A 17,351-nucleotide genomic window follows, 5' to 3' on the forward strand; every position below is an offset into this window, starting at 1 on the left:
AAGACCTTCATTAAATTCAAATATTAAAAACAAACGATATGGTATCCATAAATCATAAATGATCATAAATAGGTCTGAAAACAAATCTTAATAGTAAGTTCAAACATCAAAACTGAAAGTTGGAAACATGAAAAGTAATCTAAATATCATGAGCGGAAGCATAATACTAGTCCTAGTGGCTCGATCATGGATTCCGCTTGTCAATCGTCAGTACATCTCTACCCTTACTTGAAACAACAACATGAGAAAGAATGAGTACAAAATAATCAATAAGTAACCCCACTACTAAGATCAGGCTAGGTATCTATGTCTTCTAGATGCCTACCTCTGGTGGAACATATAAACTTCTCTAGTTCTCATGGGACATATAAAATACATGAATAACTGAATTTCATCATACTATAGTTAAGTATACCGACTACCTCTAGTAAGTCCCGTAGGACCCACAACCTCTGGTGAACCCCAAAGGAGACACCACCTCTAGTGAATCCTGAAGGAAACACAACCTCTGGTGAATCCCGAAGGAAAGCACCACCTCTAGTGAATCCCGAAGGAAATACAACCTCTAGTGAATCCCGAAGGGAAGCACCACCTCTAGTGAATCCCGAAGGAAACACAACTTCTGGTGAATCCCGAAGGAAAGCATCACCTCTAGTGAATCTCGAAGGAAACACAACCTCTGGTGGATCCCGAAGGAAACCACCACCTCTAGTGAATCTCGAAGGACACACAACCTTTAGTGAGCATCTAACTAATCAGTGAGAACACTATCACAATCCCAATATCACAAGTATCATAACATGGTCCTGTAACATACATATACATCTCATCCTCATGGTTCTACAACATACATATACATCTCGTCATCCTGGTCCTATAACATACATGCACATCTCATCATCATGGTTCTATAACATACATATACACCTTGGCATCCTGGTCCTATAACATACATACACATCTCATCGTCCTGGTCCTATGACATACATACACATCTCATCATCATGGTTCTATAACATACGTATATACCTTGTCATCCTGGTTCTATAACATACATAACATCTCATCATCATGATTCTATAACATACATATACATCTCATTATCATGGTTCTATAACATACATATAGATTTCGTTATCATAGCTCTATAACATACATATACATCTCATCATCCTCAGATTTAGCAGGATCTTCAAGAATAATAATATAATCAATCATCCTAGCATTCAAACGTTTCTATGTGCATCTAGTCTTTTAAATCCTCATGCCAGCAAGGCATACATAAACATCAAACCATCAATATATCCTCAGTAACCATAATTATTAATACTTGGCTCTAGTCCTTTCAAACCCCAATCAATGAAGGCATACTTACATATCATGCTAACTAATAATCCTTAATAAATCATAGTTATCATTGCCTAGCACTAGGGCAGTTCCAGTAGTAAGATTACTTGCCTCAAAGTAAATCCAAATTAGTTCAAGCAAGTTTATCCCCTCCTTGCCAAGGAGAGCCTTGAAGCGACATCTATAATAAATCCAATATTCAAATTATCCCTCGAGTCCTTTCCAATTAACCAATTTACTCAAGGTCTCCCATTTTAACTTTACTAAAATCGTGGCTTGGTCCAAGGTTAATTTTCAAAACTCACAAAGACTTACCAACCTTAACAAATTTTCTACCAAAATTGGTCTTAAACTTCAAACTTGATGGGCCATCTCAAAATCCTCCCAAATCTTGAATCTAAAATTCCAACATTATGGGTTAATCAAATAAGACCAAAATCTTAGTGGGTAACCACAAATTTATGTCAAAACTTGACAGGCATTCAAGCTACTTTAAGAAAACCCATAAAAATACCCATTAACTTACCAAAAATCTCAAGAATTCAACGAAAGTAGTGGTGAAAGAAAACCCTCACGGCAGGCCCGCGATGGCAGCTTGACGACGGTAGCAACTGTGGCGCGTAGATCTGCAAGGCTAGACAGATGAGCAGCGCGTCGGTCGAGGTTGGGCGACGCGCGGCTATGAGAGTGGACAAGGCTCTCGGTGAGTGTGGGTTGGCAATCAACAACTGGCTGGACGCGTCTCAGATCTGAACGGCTCAACGGCTGGTTGGATGCGTCTCAGATCCGAACGATGAGTGTCAGATCTGGCATATAGCTGAAGTCACGCGATTGGCTGGAGGCGCGAACGGCTGGCGACGGCTGATAAATCGAGTGGTGGACGAAGGGGCTGGATCCAGTCGACGGAAAGGAAGAAAAATTTTAGGGGGGCTTGGGCGGCGCGAGGGTGAAAGGAAGGGGAAGGTAAAGAAAGAAAAAAAAAAAGAAAAATGAAAGTAAAAGAAAATATAAAAATAAAATAAAATAATATATTTATTTCATTTTATTCTTTTCCGATTCCACTTATTCTATTAAATTTCTTTTCTTCCCAAAATGAAATTAATTAATAGCATCTAAATTGAACTATGCGACATGAAAAGCCCAATTTCCACAATAATTAAACTTCAGCCATTACACTTAAATGCCCAAAATTTCAAAAAACGCCCTCAAATAATAAAAATTACTGAAATTACACTACCATAAACTTTTGAGGTGTTACAAGATCAATCTTTTTTATTCGGTTTGATAGGATTAAATTAATTTCAATAAAAGATTAAATTTGTAGCAAATATATTTATAAGGGACCTTTTGTCTAAGGCGGGTTCTGGCTAGACTTGGGTACTTAAGATGACGAAAATGGAGCACCCCTATCTGGGAACCTATCTGGAAAAGTAAATTAGATAGATTTGCTACAAGCATGCAATTGTTGATCGACGAGGATTTTCCTCTAAGATGAAATTTGGAGTTTTTGACTTAGGTTCTGGAGTTGATCCCATTACTCTCCAGAAAAGGAAGAACTCTAAAGAAAATAAATATGATTTATTTGTCTTGGAGACTTGCTTAGTAGATAACAATGCTTCTACCTGGATAGTTAATTCAGGAGCTACAAACCACGTGTGTTGTTCCCATCAAAGATTTAATTCTTGGAAACAGTTGGAACCTAGAGAGATGACTCTTAGAGTCAGTACTAGTGAGGCCGTTTCAGTTGTTGCTGTAGGCAGGCTTAAGTTATTTTTGGACAAGAAACGATATATGTTATTAGATAATGTATATGTAGTAGATAACGTATATGTAGTTCCTCATATAGAGAATAACCTAATTTCTGTTTCCTGTCTAATTGAACAAAAATATTCTATAGCCTTCTTTGAGAATAGTGTTTATTTTTAAGAATGGAATGAAGTTAGGTTTTGGTTCAATGAAAAATAACTTATATGTACTAAGGTCGTTAGTCATAAAAGTTGTGTTTAATACTCAAATGTTTAAAACAACAACAACTGTAAAAAGACCAAGAATTTATCCTAAAGAAATGTCCATCTTTAGCATTTGGACTTCTAAATGGTTTAGAAGAGAACTCTTTACCAATATATAAGTCATGCCTTGAAGGCAAAATGACCAAACAACCCTTTACTGAAAAAGGTTTTAGAGCCAAAGAAACCTTGGAGTTTATACATTCAAACCTCTGTGGTCCGATGAATGTAAGAGCACGAGGTGGGTATGAATATTTCATCTCTTTCATAGATGATTATTTTAGATCTGAGTATCTATACCTAATGCAACATAAGTCTGAAGCTCTTGAAAAGTTTAAGGAGTACAAGACTGAAGTTGAAAACTTGTTAGGTAAAAAGATAAAAATGTTAGGATAGGTGTCCTAATTCTCCTAGTAGTCTCGTAGTTTGTAAACACTTTGTGAACATATTGTTATTAATAAAATAAGTGTTATTTTATAAGTATTTACTCAATCTAATAAACTAAGATCCGAGGTTATTTATGTAATTTAAGCATGTATGTGGAGACATACAAGTGAATCATGCCTTAAGTAATAACCTAAATGGTCTGTAGTATAAGGATAAAGGAGGGATACCTATCATGGTGACACTACGGATACGACCCGTTTTGTAAATGTTACAAGTATTGAAAAGTAAGAAATGGTCTGATTCTGACTATTCATGTGGAGACATGCGAGCGGGGTATCCTATACAAAGAGTTTGTATAAGACCGGACCATGAGATGATTAGTCTTTTTATATAACGTTGTTGATAATTGAGACTTACATTTCACTAGGATGACCATAGGTGACATAACCTTAGTCCTAAGTGAGTTGGGAACTCCTACTCATGAGGGCGATCTTTTGATTTGTATGGGTGAGAGTGGCCAGATTGCCAACTCGACAAGCCTACCATTTTGGGGATTCGTCTGATTGGGGAGCTGGGAACTCAGCTACACAAGACGAAATTCACTCCTTCCTCGAAGCAGGGGTAAGTAGATAAATTAATCCCTTAAGGGCTGATTCCGGGTCTTGAACATAGTAGCCACACCCTCTCTTGGAAGAGAGGACTCTGTCATAGTAGGACTATGACTTATTGTTCATTAGAGAAATCAGTGGTACTTAAGGAGTTAGATGTAACTACGGGGGTAAAACGGTAAATTGGCCCAGTTGTACTTACGAGCGATTTGTGAAGGGTCATCGCACTTTTGATTGGTTATAGACACAAAAATATATCTGGAGTGCGAATAGTGAAACTTTCGATCTTTAGTGGAGTGACCAACAGTTAATGGATGGTGGATCTTGTGATTAAAGAGTTTATTCAGTTATTCAGATACCGTTGGAGCTTCAAACTACAGGTCCATAAAGTCCCTTTAGTAGGCCAATAGGTTCAAGTTGATAATAAGATTTTGGGTTAGTTTGAAGTATTCAAATTAACAAGAGAAAATTTAATTATATGTGATATAATTAAATTAATTCAATTATATGTGATATAATTGATTTGATGTATTAGATACATTAATTGGAGGAATTAATATAAATATGATTTTAAATACCATAAAATAGAAAAAGAACTATGGTTTATATGTTTCATCTGATGAAATATTAAAATTATATGTTATAAATGTAATATGATAAATTGGTTGTCATATTTATTTATAATATATTAATTATATGATAATTAATCTTTTTCTTTAATAATCGAATTGAGTGTGAGGTTATTGGAAGTTTTATGGTAACTGTGAGATAAAAGGAAAATGGTTTTCGAAAATCAAGTTGATGGATTCATTCGGATTGATCTCATAGAAAGGCTATCGAGTAAAAGTGTTTTACTAAACAATAGTAAAGAGAGACTACACGATCAAGTTTCGAGTTTACTATACGATAGTTACTCGATTACTCGTTGCTACACGATCGAGTAGCAAAGTCTATACGACAGGCTTCTTCTTACTGAACGATCGAGTATCTAGTCTATATGATAGACTTCATCCATTTCCCACTTACTCGATCGTCTACTCGGTCATCTACATCGAGCATACCAAGGTAACTCTTGTGGTGGTTTCTAGTTTCGTTCGAGGTTTGAGAATTGAGTTGAACTCGATTGTGATCGAGGTTCATCCAGACATACGTTGAGATCGTGTGTTAATCGTTGTATTCAAGTTCGTGTTGTTGAACCAGTTGCTGAACGATCAAGGGATACTTGAAGAAAGGTTCTTCAAAGGTTTGCATACTCTATCCCTTGTCTGTTCATTTGAAAAGCATGCTGTAATTTATTTTTATGCATAATCGTTTCCGTTTAGACTGTAATTGTTTGAGTTCTTTAACAATGAAATTTGGAACGATCTGCTTCCGTTCACTTAATCTTTATGTTTAGATTTCCTTCAAAAAAGCACTACGATCTTATAGTGGTGGAGAGTATATGGACTTAAGATTCCAAAACTATATGATAAAATATGGAATCACGTCCCAACTCTCAGTCCCAGGTACACCTCAGTAGAATGGTGTATCAGAAAGGAGAAATAGAACCCTGTTGGACATGCTTCGATCTATGATGAGTTATGCTCATCTTCCTAACTCGTTTTAGGGATATGCAGTAGAGACTAGTTTATAATTTGAACATCGTTCCTTCAAAGAGTGTTTCTGAAACACCTTTTGAGTTATGGAGAGGTCATAAAGGTAATTCACGCCACTTTAGAATTTGGGGATGTCCAGCCCATGTGCTAATGGAAAACCCCAAAAAGTTGGAACCTCGTTCAAAATTGTGCCTATTTGTAGGTTACTCCAAGGAAACGAGAGGTGGATACTTCTTGATCCAAGTGAGAATAAAGTGTTTGTATCGAAAAACGCTACCTTCTTGGAAGAAGACCACATGAGGGATCATAAACCACAAAGTAAACTTGTTTTAAATGAGATTTCTAATGAAATTGTTAAAGACATCAACAAGAGTTGTTGAACAAGTTGATGATCAACAAGGGTTGTTGATGCCAGTTCATCTAGTCATCAATCTCAAGAGTTGAGATTACCTCGACATAGTGGGAGGGTTGTGAATCCACTTGTATGCTACATGGATTTAACAGAAACCCAAAACATCATAACTGATGATGGTGTTGAGGATCTATTGTTTTATAAGTAAGAAATGGAAAATGTTGACAAGGATGAATGGATTAAAGTCATGAATCAAGAAATGGAGTCCATGTACTTCAATTCTATCTTGGAGCTTGTAGATCAACCTAATGGGTAAAACCTATAGGTTGTAAATGGATCTACAAGAGGAAAAGAGGTATAGATGGAAAGGTACAGACCTTTAAAGCTAGACTTGTGACTGTTATACCCAGGTTGAGGGAGTGGATTATGAAGAAACTTTCTCACCTGTTGTCATGTTAAAGTCTATCAGGATTCTCTTGTCCATAGCCACATATTATGACTATGAGATATGACAAATGGATGTCAAGACTGCCAGAGACCATCTACATGAATCAACAAGGTCATTGAGCAAGATCAAGAGCAAAAGGTTTGCAAGCTTAATCGGTCCATTAATGGACTAAAACAGGCATATAGATCTTGGAATATAAGATTTGATACTATGATCAAATCTTATGGCTTTTATCAGAATGTTGATGAGCCTTGTGTTTACAAGAAAATCATCAACAGCTCAGTAGCTTTCCTCGTGCTGTATGTGGATGATATCCTACTCATTGGGAATGATGTAGGTTTTCTTACTGATGTAAAGAAATGGCTAGCTGCCCAATTCCAAATGAAAGATTTGGGAGAGGCATGGTTTTTTCTAGGGATCCAGATTATAAGGGATCGTAAGAATAAAAGGTTGGCCTTGTCTCAGGCATCGTATATTGACAAGATGCTTGTCAAATGTTCGATGCACAATTCCAAGAAGAATTTATTACCTTTCAGGCATAGAATTGTATTGTCTAAAGAACAGTGTTCTAAGACTCCTCAAGAGGTTGAAGAAATAAGATGAATTCCCTATGCATCAGTTGTTGGCAACCTTATGTATGCAATATTATGTACTAGACCTGACATTTGTTATGCAGTAGGGATTGTCAGTCATTATCAGTCCAATCCAGGATTAGATCACTGAATGACGGTCAAAACGATCCTTAAGTATCTTCAGAGAATGAGGGACTATATACTTGTGTATGGAGATAAGGATTTGAATCTTACAAGATACACAGACTCTGACCTTCAAACTGATCGAGATTCTCGGAAATCCACATCAGGGTCAGTGTTTACTCTGAATGGATGAGCTATAGTATGGTGAAGCATCAAGCAAGGATGCATTGCAGACTCCACTATGGAAGTCGAATACATAGCTGCTTGTAAAGGCAGAAGAGGCTGTTTGGCTTTAGAAGTTCCTTACTAATTTGGAAGTTGTTCCACATATGTCTTTGCCCGTCACACTTTATTGTGACAATAGTGGTGCTGTGGCAAATTCTAAGGAACCTAGGAGTCACAAAAAAGAAAAGCACATAGAACGAAAATATTATTTGATTCGGGACATTGTGCATTGAGGTGATGTGATTGTCACGAAGATTGCTTCGGAGCACAACGTTGTTGATCCGTTTACAAAGGCTCTCACGGCTAAAGTATTCGAGGGTCATCTAGAAAGTCTAGGTCTACGAGATATGCGGCATATTGTCTAGGGCAAGTGGGAGATGTTACTAGGGTATATAGTGTATGCCCTAGTTTATTGTATTTTTTTACTTTATTTGTATTGTACATTAAGCTCTCTAAGCTTTAGGACAAGTGGAAGATTGTTGGAATTGGTGTCCTAAATATCTTTGTAATCCCATAGTTTGTAAACTTTGTATATGTTGGGGTTTGTGCCCTAAAGTCTCGTGTCATGTAGTTTGTAAACAATTTTGTATGAACATTTGTGATGTATAATATATATAATATTTACTTCACCTCTTGACTTTGCACATTTAGATGTTTTTTATTTTACCACAAACCAAAAAACTTAATATCCTTGGTTGTCTTTATGTAACTTAAGCATGTATGTAATGACATACAAGTGGATCATGTCTTAAGTGACAACTAAAATAGTTTGTAGTATATGGATATAGGAGGGAAACCTTATCCTAGTAACACTACGGACGCGACCTGCTTTGTGGAATTACAAATGTTGTGACTTGTCATGATGGTCTAAACTTGATCATTCGTGTAGTGGACATGCGAGCGAGGGCGTCCTATACAAAGAGTTTGTATAAGACCTGACCTCAAAGTGTTAATATCTTGTCATATAACTCCGTTCATGACTGCGACCTCATTTCACTAGGATGGCCATAGGTAACATGACCTCAATCCTCAGTGAGTTGAGAACTCCTACCATTGAGGGTGGTCCTTTAATTTGCATGGGTGCGAGTGGCCAGAGCGCCGACTCAAACCTACCATTTTCAAGATTCGTCTAATTTGAGAGATGGGAACTCAACTTCACAAGATGGAGTTCACTCCTTCCCCAAAGTAGGGGTAAGTAGATAGATTACTCTTTTAAGGGTTGATCCTGGGGCTTGAACGATGTGGCGCCACGTACCTTCTCAAGGCCCGAGAGGTGTTCACACATAGTAGGACTATGTTGTATTGTTCATTAGAGGGATCGGTGGTACTTAAGGAGGAAGATGTAATTACAGGGGCAAAACGGTAAATTGGCCTACTATAATTACGAGCATCTGTGAAGTGTCATCGTACTGATGATTGGTTATATCCAATGGACATAGAAATATATCTATGGCAAGAAGAGTTCAACTGTTAGTCTTTAGTGAAATGTCTGGCAGTTAATGGATGGTGGATATCGTGACTAAAGAGTTTAGTCAGCTATTCACGTACTGTTGGAGCTTCGAGCCATAGGTCCATAAGGTCCCCTTGGTAGCTTGGATACAAGTTGAGAGTCAGTTTTTGGGTTAGTTTGAAATGTTCAAATTGACAAGAAGGAGTTCGATTATATATGATATAATTGAACGAGTTAATTAAATATGATATAATTAACTTTGTGTATGAGATATATTAATTTGGAGGAAATTGGATATAAATATGATTTATATCTAGTAGAGGAAAATATTATAATTAATATATGATATTAATTTATATGTTATGAACATGATGAGATCACATTCATTGGACAGTTATAAAGGAAATGGGACGGTGTCTCTTCTGTTCTAATAACGGATGAGTGTATTGAAAGATCACTTTGAGATGCATAAATAGCTGACGGTGTGTTAAGCATGAGATGCACAGACATTGTGTTAAAGAGAGTGTCATCGCTTAGAAAATCAGTGCTTGCACGATTGCTTACATATACGATATTGCTAAGCGATCGCTTACCGACTATACCTTCGCGTGCTGTTAACTAAATGATCGTTTACCTTTTTCTAAGCGATTCTTTAACTCTCGATATTTACTAAACAGTCGTATAGATGATCGCTTAGTTTTTCATACATGATCATTTAGACGATCGCTCACCCTTTTTCCTACACGATCGTTTAGACGATCGCTTACCCTTTCCTACACGATCGTTTAGACGATCACTTAATTTTTCCTACACGATTGTATACTTTACCTAAACGATCAAGCATCTTGTCTATGCGATAGACGACCACATCTCCCACTTGTTTGATCGTTGAGTACGGTCTCTCTTCCTCCTTCCCTCTACCAAATCCGAAAAAGCCTACACTTTGGATTTTCACTCCAAGAATACTGAGGGCTCTGAGTGGTGGTGTCATATCCATTTCTTTCTGTTCGAGTGGTGATTGTTCGAGGTAGACGGTTGGGTTTTAGATTCATTGTGAAGAAGAAATCTTAATCTGGTATGAACTTTTGATCTCTTTAGCATTATGAATGCATATTAGCATGTTTAAATGTATATGTGATAATTCTGTCACAATGAATTGGAAAAGATCCGCTTCCGCTCGTAGATACTCTTGAATAAGAGTTCCTTCAGTATAAACATATTGTTATTAATAAAATAAATGTTATTTAATAAGTATATACTCAATCTAATAAATTAAGATCCTAGGTAATTTCATGTATTTTAAACAAGTATGTAGAGACATACAAGTGGATCTTGTTTAAATAATAACCTAAATGGTCTATAGTAAATGGATAATGTTGGGTACCTTATCTTGGTGACACTACAGATACGACCCATTTTGTAGTGTTACAAGTGTTATAAAGTGCTACAAATGATTTAATCCTGATCATCATGTGGAGACATGTGAGTGGCAGTATCCTATATAAAGAGGTTGTATAAAATCGGACCACAAAATGATTAGTCTCTTTATATAACGTCGTTAATAATAGAGACTTACATTTAACTAGGATGACCATAGGTGATATGACCTAAATCCTGAGTGAGTTGTGAACTCCTGCTCATGAAGGCGGTCTTTTGATTTGTATGGGTGAGAGTGGCCAGATTGCCAACTCAACAAGCCTGCCATTTTAGGGATTCGTTTGACTGAGAATCTGGGAACACAGCTACACAAGACAGAATTCACTCCTTCCCCGATGTAGGGGTAAGTAGATAAATTGCTCCCTTAAGGGCTGTCCAGGTTTTGAACATAGTGGCCACACCCTCTCCTAGCCTGAGAGGTACTTGGTCATAGTGAGACTATGACTTATTGTTCATTAGAGGTATTAGTGGTACTTAAGGAGTTAGATGTAACTACAGCGGCAAAATGGTAATTTAGCCCAATTGTACTTACGAGCAATTTGTGAAGGGTCATGCGCTATTGATTGGTTATATCCAATGGACACGAAAATTTATTTTTAGAGTGAAAAGTGCAATTGTCGGTCTTTAGTGGAGTGACCAGCAATTAACGGATGTTGGGTAATTTAATTAAAGAGTTTAATTGATTATCCGAGTACCGTTGAAGCTTCAATCTACAGGTCCATAAGGTCCCTTTTATAGCTCAACAGGGATTTAATTGAGAATTAATTTTGGATTAATTTGAAGTATTCAGATTAATTGAGGGAATTAATTATATGATATAATTAATTAAATCGATTACATATGTGATATAATGTATTTGATACATTATATGAGAGGAATTTGAATATGATTCAATGACTAATTATATGAATGAGATTCATGTAATTAATATAAATATGATTTATATTGAGAGAAATTAAACATTTGGATATGATCCAAATATCAATTATATGGATGAGATTCATATAAGTGAATTTAATATAAAAATGTGATTTATATTAATAAAATCTATAGGTTATGTTGTATTTGATGCAATATAAAACTATAGGCTATATGTTATATTTGATATAACATATAATGTATATATATATATGATAAAGTAGTTATTATATATATATATATATATTATTAATTTAATTGAAATTGATTAAAGGGAAGGAGTTACAACTCCTTTCCCTCATTCTCTCAATTATTATACGTGGGATTCAAGTGGTTGGAGAATCTTCTTCTTCCTCAATTTTCTCTGTGAGAAGTGTTCTCTTTGAAAGAATAACACTGAAGAAAAAAGTTCTCTGGAAAAATTTCCCTTTCCTCCTCTCCATCTCTTTCTCTCTTCCAAGGATTCAAGCAAAGCCCATAACTCTTGCTTGAACCCTTTATCCCAAGAGAATACAAAAGGTTCTCAATTGGTGTTGTCCTTTTTGAAGAAGGAGATCCGCGTGGAGAAGGTGATCCATTCGTGACTTGTACGAGGGAGTTCTTGAAGAAATGGTTCTTCAAAGGTTAAGGGTTTCTGATTTAAGTAAATGCATATCTTATTCTTTTTTTTTAAAAAAAAATTAAAACTTATATTCAATGAAAAAATGGAATTTGGGTCGATCTTTGCTTCCACTCAAAGAATATTTTTCAAAAATTTTCTTCATTCAATGGCTCCATGCATAGGCTATCGTAGGCTACTACCGTTGCCACACTCTGATGACCACCTTCGTTAGCAAACTCTGATGACCAACTCCGAGCTTTGGCAACCACCCCGACAAGAACTCTAATGGCCACCTTCACACAAGTAATTCCGACAACATACTCCAACGACCACCTTTGCTCACCCGTCTCTGATGATCAATTCCTTGCTCCGACAACTACCTCCAGCAGCCAACTCCAACGAACAACTTGGGGCTCCAACAACCACCTTCGATGTAGCAACCCAAATTTGTATGCATACACTACAGGAAATTAAATGTCAAATGTTAAGCAGGACAGAATTTTATTTAAGGAGGTAGTAAATGTAATACCCTAACCCTAACTTAGAAAGCAGGAAAAAAAATAAAATATATAATTAAGAATGAAAAATATATAAATTTAAAAGGAAAATCGAGTGAAAATTTAAAATTAGAAAAAAAAAAGAAATTTATTAATTATCCAAAAATAATGAATAAGGGGGCAGAATTATGGAGAATTAATTAGAAGTTGGACGCTAGCTAATTCGGAAAACAAAGAGTAGTAGATAACTTTTTGTTTGGGCACTGCTCATTAGAGAGAATTGGAGAAAGCGAGAGTGGAGAGAGCGAGATTCTCAGCGAGAGAGTGGGAGAGAGCGAGAGCCACGAGAGTAAAACTAGCGAGAAAGCCGGAGAGAGTGAGAGCCACGAGAGCCAAACCAGCGAGAAAGCTGGAGAGAGTGAGATTCTAAGAATAGAGAGAGCGAGATTTGGACAGAAGCATGGATTATGCGTTGAATTTGGCCACGATCTTATAGATTATACATGGAGAACCCTAAAATTGAATACAAATAAAGGTTGATGACGTAAGAGCAAACGTTAGCCAAAATTAGGTGTTTTATTAAGAGAAATTCTTAAACCTAAGTAATTTTAAAGAAGCCATTTGTAGGATGAGTTGCCACACAGAGAAGAGCTGGAAACGACTATAAATAGAAGGCTTTGGGTTGGAAGTTAAACTCATTCTAAAAAAAAACTCAGTAGTAAAAATCGTGTGGAAAGGGTAAAGTAATTCTGTTAGTTAGAAGGAGGAAACGCGAGGGAAGTGCTGACCAAATTTCCTTCTGGTTTAAGAGGGAAAGCTCTACTGATTAAACCATAAGGAATAATAAGAAATAACAAGGATCGCAGTCAAGGTAAGTAGTTTATCTCACCCTCTCTTTAAGTGTTTCATGGTATTGTACCTTTAATATGTTGCATAATTATGTTATTGTTATGTTGCATTATATGTTTAAAATACGTTTATCGACAAGGGACTATACTTTATGTTTGTTCACAACGATGAAATAAGATTAAATTTTAATTAGATAAATGTTATGCTTCTAGGGCTAGCAGGGCATGTATGGTTGTACCCCTTTAGACCCAATTCTATGTCAACTTTATGCTAGGGACTAACAGGGTATGTATGGTTGCACCCCTCTAGTCCAATCTTACGTTTATGCTAATGGTTGATGTTGGATGCAACTCTAGCCCTACTGACTGCATGACCCGCTAATCATCAGATGGGTTAATTTCCGCTTAAGTCCTCATCTTCCTACCAGGGTGGAGAAATTTACGTTAGAAGCATAACCGACCATCACATGTTATTATATGTTTTCGGTCCCAATCATATGTTTTCAGGACATGTTGCATGTGATTGTGCATTTGGTCACTACTCTATGTGAGAACTATTTACTGGGTATATTATATACTCATCCTATTTTACAGACTTTGTAGGTCCACACAGCGTAGGTGGCAGAACTGGACGTCGCTCAAATGGCCAACCATTAAGCTCACTATCATAGGCATATGCATTTTTGTATCACTACGCTAATGTTTTATGGATCCTGGTGTTTTGTAAAATAAACTTTTTATATAGTTTTCTACCTAATTAATAAAATCCTAGATATGTTCTTTTGAGATTTTTACCAAAACTCATCTCATGATAGAAAAGTCTAAGTATGCATGTCGTAGTGGTTGGACCATAATATGTAAGGATCCGGTCATTACATTCGAGGACAACTCCAACAAAGCCATCTTTGATGATCAGCTCCAATGAATATCACCTCTGTCAACCAACACTAACATTTACCTCAGATGACCAACTTCGACAAAAATCATCTCTAACAAGACCTTTAATAACAACCCTATTTAGTCTTGGCGTTTTAATCTAATTCATTCCGAATCTTTGAAGGTATGTTGTAGTATGTTTGATTTTAGTTTGATTTATGTTTAGCTTTATTCTAATCTAACTGTAGTTTGTTATCTTACTGGTAGAGCTCAAACTAATTGCACAATTCTTCCAATAATTAGTTGAAGTTCATTTGTTTTACATTCGGAGTCTACTTTTTATAGTCCAAATTTTGTTTAATTGTTGGGAAACAATTTTTGATGTATCGAGTGTTACATTGTTATGCATTTTTTTACATTACATAGATATTGAAAATTAGACTTAACCCAAAAATGTTTGCAAAAAATGAGTCTGCACAAAAAATATATATATATATATATATATATTTTGTTTTATTAGTGTAAAATGTAAAGAATCAAACGTTTGCAAAAAAGAACAAAATTATTAACTATAAAAATTAAAATTCATATTTCACACATGGACAAGAAATAAGATAAGAATTTGTTTTGTTTTATTTGAATTAACATTTATGGTAGAATTAAAATTAATTGAGGGTTAGAGATTCGAAAAAATGTTAATTTTATTAGGGTTAGGGATTAAAAAAATGTTCATTTTATTAAAATTAATTGTAGATCAAATTGTTATGCAATTGAGTGTTCAAGTTGAAGGGAGTAATATAACATGCAACAGAATAATTCAGAATCAATAAGCACTTAAACTATATTTAATTTGAGTTTTAAACATGCTACTCATATGACATTCATAAGAGGGTTTGAAACAAACACTACCTTTGAATCTTCCACGAATTCTGCAGAATTTCACCAAGATTGAGCTTGATTCTTCAAGAAGACCACCACCAAGATTTTCTCCACCATGCTCAAGAAGGAATGTGTGGTGGAAACACTCAAATCAAGTTGAATTGAGGATGAATGTAGGTGGGTTTTTTAGGGTTTTCAATTCTCTAGCACTTCAGTAAGTAAATTCAGAATTTCATCCAATCTTTCTACATGAAACTTGTATATATACACTGAAATCATGCATGATAGTAGGGCTGCATGGAAGGCAGCTCCTACTTGGAGTATTAATGAAACATTTGATGGAATTTGGTGAGTTACCACTTAAAGAGATAGTGGATTTTTCCAAAATTCTCTTTCATTTAGTTTTGTAATCAATTTTCCTAAAATTGATTTTTATTTTAAATAAAACAATTTTATTTTTATAAAATTAATTTATATAAAACTAATTTTATTTTGATTAAATCTTTTAATTAATAGAAAATTAATTCAATATCTTAATCTATAAAACACCAATTCCACCAATATGATTAAACTTCATATTTAAATCATAATTTAAATATTAATTGATTCTCCAATTTCGTTTAATTTCAACTAAATTAAACATTTTTAATTGTATCATATACAATCAATTTAAAACCCTAAAATCGAATTTGAACATTTCAAATTCATAACCCTAATTTCATCCATCAATACTCAATTTGTTATTCCAATTTATGAGTTAGTAGAGGGACCTAATGGACCTACATGAGCTCCAACGATTTGTAATTAATTCATTAAACTCTTTAAACCGAATTCATTACTATTCGTTAACTATCAAGGCACATATCTATAGCTCGATAGTTGCACTCTCCTCACTGTAGTTGTATTTATGTCCATTTAAACTATAATCAGTAAGTCGATCATTCACAGGTCGTTTGTATTTACAGTTGGGTCAAAATTATCGTTTTACTCCTATAAATACATCTTGTTCTTTAAGTTCCCACTGACCCTCTAATGAACAATTGATTCATAATACTACTTATGAACCATGTCTCCCTCTATTATGAGAAGACGAGTCCCCGATTGTTCAAGATCGGGAATCAGCACTTAAGAGAACAACCTATCTGCTAACCCTAAAATGGGTAGGAGTGAATTCCATATCGTAGGACTATGTCCCCAGCTATATATCCAGTCTTATCCCCAAAATGGAAGGCTTATTAAGCAGTGTTGTTGGACTACTCTCACCCATGCAGATCAAAGGACAATCTCGAATAAACAGGAGTTCATAGCTAGCTCAGGATTAAGATCGAGTTATCCTAGGTTACTTTAGTATGAAATAGTCAATTTTAACCGTAAACGATCATTATAAAGAAAAGTGGCTATCTCGTGGTCCAGTCTTTATGCAAACTCATTGCATAGGATGCCCCCACTCACATGTCTCTATATGAATGATCTGTGGATCATATCATTTATATTACCTATACAAAATGGACCACATCTACTAGTGTTACCAGAATGAGATATCTAATTTCATCCATATACTTATAGACCATTTAGGCAATATCAGGATGAGATACCCAATTTCATCCATATATTTATAGACCATTTAGGCTTACTATTAACTTGATCCTATTTATGTCACTACATAAAGTTAAAGTATTCATACTATAGTCATGAATATGTTTATTGGATTTTCATAATAGAATGCAAAATCAACAACTTTATTGAATAAAATACTCAATAATATTTTATTGATAAATAGAATGTTTAACAAAATTTACGAACTGCGAGTTCTAGGACATTTCCAACATAAGTTGTGTGGTAAAAATATGTTACATTATTCAAGAAGGAAAAAAAAAAGTTGTTGTAAGCTTCATCAGTGTTCATGATTGAATGGTCAAAAGTTTACATTTGTTCGGAATATGTTTGGTGTCTAGGAATGAGAAAAAAAAATATATGTCTATTTAAGCAATTGAGTGTTCAAAAATTGAATTCAAAGTTTATGTTTGGTATATTTTTTCTTTTTAGGATTTCTTTTAGTAGACTTTGTAGGAATTTGTTATGTTTTAAGAATGAGAAAAAAGAATAAAACAAATTTCTATCATTAAAAATTTTAGGAAAATATGTGTAGTTGGAAATTTTAAAAAATTGGAAAAAAAAGTTT

This window comes from Benincasa hispida, chromosome 9 (assembly GCF_027475165.1).
Source record: "Benincasa hispida cultivar pf3 chromosome 9, pf3_genome.v1.1, whole genome shotgun sequence".
NCBI lineage: Eukaryota > Viridiplantae > Streptophyta > Magnoliopsida > Cucurbitales > Cucurbitaceae > Benincasa > Benincasa hispida.